Here is a 3,579-nt window from a genome sequence, read left to right as displayed (position 1 = left end):
TTGTTTTGTCAACTCAAAACTAACCTTTCAACTATTACATACTCATGACATGATATTCCACTCACTTATAAAGTAAGCATATCCAACCAATCAAACATAGGTTGACTACAAATGAATCCAATCATAAAAACATATGGCTATCCTAAGCCGGGTTTCATAGCAATAGCACACAATCCATCAATAACAATCCTACACATGTATTTGTACTAAAATCGTACTGCACATATAGAAAAACAATAGATCTGTTATGATCAAAAGTTCAACTTGCCTTATTTGTCGCTGGCGTTCGCACTCTCCTTGCAACAACAGGTATTAAACTCCGTACGATCTAGATGATACAATAATCACAATAAATATCCAGAGAGTACAAACAGCGAATTCACATAACAAAGTAATGCATGCATGCTCTGGGAATAATTTAGATTTGAAAATACTTTATAACAAAGTTGTTTATTCAATAGGAATTTCAAATAGGCATGTTAACACGGACAATATCCTTCTATATAAAATAGTTTCATAAATGTTATAAACAAGTACTAATTTATATGAAATCTCCGTATCTTTAATTTGGCGTTGGAATCAAAAATAAAAGCGTTTACCAAATTTATAATACATTGAAAATACTATAGTACTAGTTATAAATTTAAAAATCTGCAACTTCCGTAAAAATACAACCTAACGTACCAAGGTGTTCTTCTCATTTTTATGAATGCAGGGGTATATTGTTTGCTATATTTGGTCATGTGAACACTTTCCTATAATGTTTACATGATTAAACACGTCACGGTTAAATTTTAATATTATACGAAAAGTTGTCCGGAAAAGTTTATCGGATGGAGAATCTCTCTACAGGAAAGTCGTAGAGAATTTAATTATAACCTCAATGCAAGAAAAATCATTGAGAACCGATCTCTAAATTTAAAGATACGAATTTTCAAAGTTTAGACATGAGCTAGCACATTTTAGATCGATTCGGTCACGCCCAGAGCACACGTCGGGCGTGAAAGAATAAAGAATATGATCCTAAATCGATGCACTTAACATGAATCTACGGTTTTAGATCTCACGGTCTACATGCTAGTGCCTTGATTAGTCAATTATTAGTCAAATTGTAAAACAAAAGAACTGGCTCACGGTGTCCGAACACGGCGGCGAGCCGGGCATTCAGGTCGTCGTCAATATAGGGATCCCGCGGTCTTGGGATGTAGAGGACCGGGTGCGGCTTGATGTTGGGAACTCGAAGGCGTGGTCGTGATGCTCGTGTTCTTCCTGGAACTGCGAGTAGAGGCGGCCGGAGATCGATGAACGACAGCGCGCTTCAGGTGATGATATCGACGGCGCCATGATGCGAAATAAAAGGAAAACACGGCATCAAAGGGTGCGCGAGAAGCAGGGGATCAAGAATAGACCAAAAGTTGTGGTAGAGTCACCTTCGTCGGAATCGACGTCGTGGTGGTCGAGATGAACTGCGGCGAAGAAATCCTGCGGAATGGCGGCGCGATTTTTAGGGTTTCAAAGGGGAAATACGGAGGATAAACAGAGGTATTTATAGAGGTATTTTCGTGGCAAGGGAACAACGATATCAGAACGAAATCGGCGATGAAATCGGTATTTTCCCGTGTCAGTTAGAACACGTACGCGCTCTGCTCTTTGGCTTGGAGGTTGGGGATGACGTGCGGGCCCCACGCATCAGAGAAAGAAAAACAAAAATAGAGGAGGACATGGGTTGCACTTGCACTAGGAAACGTGAGGCTGCGCTGCCTCGCTCGCGTGCGCGGGCTGGCCTCAGGCTTGCGTGAGCGCCTGGCTGGTTCCTTTTCTTTTTACTAGATTTAAATGTGCGCCTTGGCGCACGGTCCCGTGGAACTCGCACCGATTTGCAATTTATATTACAACAATGAAAATTAGTTTGAAATGGTCCTTTGGTTTTACAAAACGAAATCGATAGGATGAAATCAGGATAAAACTTTCAGCTTTATTTTACAGAAGAATCAACAGAACACTTACCGCCTATTTTACATAAGAAATAACAACACATATGATAATGAAATCAAAAGAAATGCTCTATGTTTCATAAACTATATGCATGAAAGTGAATTGATCTTTAGAGCTTTCTCATGTTGTTCCCAGTTCTACACCTGTAGATAAGATCTTTGATTATGTGACCACACACCCTGTTAGCTGAATATGCAGCCTGATGCTCGCCGGTTAAGTGGTTAACCAACAACCTGCATTTCAAGCATGGAACATGTCAAATATTGTAGTGAATACGACGTTTTTCAGTCTCAAAGATGATATACTGTCCATTTCTTATTCCTATTCTGAAGCTAATAGATACAATGTATGAATGGAAAACGCACAGAGTTGAACCAAAGCCAATAAATCCTTGGCGCACGATCCCGGTGAGATGCGTTCATAGGCAGGACTCGTAATATAAAATCTTGTTAGGTCAATGTTGTGAAGTAACCGATGCAAAGAAGATAAAATATATATAAACCAAAGCATTGTTGGTTATTAAAGAGAAGGAACAGAAGATAAACCAAAAGAATAATAGAGGAAATAAAATGAAGTATACATAGGATGGTAGATAAGACAAAAAGAATGGACATAGATGTTCAGAATGTAATAGCATAACGCTACCAAATTGGTAATTTAAAAAGTCCTCCTGACTGAGCCACGTAGCCTAGGTTATAAACTACATATCAGTAATACTAAGAGTATCTGTAAATTAGGAATATTATATATATATATATATAAGCTTTTCTCCCGAGGACACATGCGACATGAGGAAGCAAACTACATAACTAAGTAACCGATAAGAGAAGATTGTTGCATCCGACACTTGTTCTATGCATACATGGCCATAACAAAAGGGAGGAACATGATCCTCAGATCCAATGTTAATAGCAAAACCGATATCTCTTGAGGCTTGCGCAAGGGAAGAACTGAACAAAACATCATCACCAAGAGGCAACACTGCTGACAAAAAAAGATGAATTACTCAACATAACCAGGAGCTAAATGAAAGAGATGCCAAAAGAAAACAAGGAAACTCAAGTGGAACGCTTGGTGAAAACCAGATATATACTCGTCATCGATTTCTGATTCGATTCAAGTTGAAGCATAAGAAAGCGAAAGTTGACAACCACTAGGCATCGATGCTTCCAGAGCATACAATCTCTATTAAAAATAAATAGCAATGGTCTAAAAAGAAGCATTGCTTCTCGGAAATTCAACCAAGGTCCTTTTATCTCACTCATACATTAATCATACAAATGACAAAAGAACAGGAATAGTTAATGTTCAATATAGTGAATTTCCACTTACGTACCGCTGTAAACAAAAAAAGTAAATCAAGTAACAACCAATCGATAAGATACCTCCGTGTCCTGTGCAGCTTCCGACGGCCGCTGATGCCACCTGCTGCACCTGGCAAGAAACCACCAGCCTCACCCCTCGATGCTGAGGATTCAACCTGCCGTCCAAGCCTTCAAGGACACATGGCCAGAAAAGCCTCACGTGGAACGTGAAGGAAGAGCGGTGACGCTTGGCCCCATGCAAACTCTGGACATCGAGCCA

General features: G+C 39.6%; 1 long non-coding RNA gene across 1 annotated transcript; it reads right to left on the bottom strand.

Moving 5' to 3' along the window:
* Window positions 1-268: 268 nt before the first annotated feature.
* On the bottom strand, window positions 269-1,665 carry LOC124678969. Its single transcript, XR_006994732.1, has 3 exons — window positions 1,431-1,665; window positions 1,135-1,316; window positions 269-328 (listed from the first exon to the last, which is right to left on the bottom strand). It is a non-coding gene; the product is annotated as an uncharacterized LOC124678969 (long non-coding RNA).
* Window positions 1,666-3,579: the final 1,914 nt, after the last annotated feature.

This window comes from Lolium rigidum, chromosome 7 (assembly GCF_022539505.1).
Source record: "Lolium rigidum isolate FL_2022 chromosome 7, APGP_CSIRO_Lrig_0.1, whole genome shotgun sequence".
NCBI lineage: Eukaryota > Viridiplantae > Streptophyta > Magnoliopsida > Poales > Poaceae > Lolium > Lolium rigidum.
This window is presented reverse-complemented; position numbering and strand designations above follow the sequence as displayed.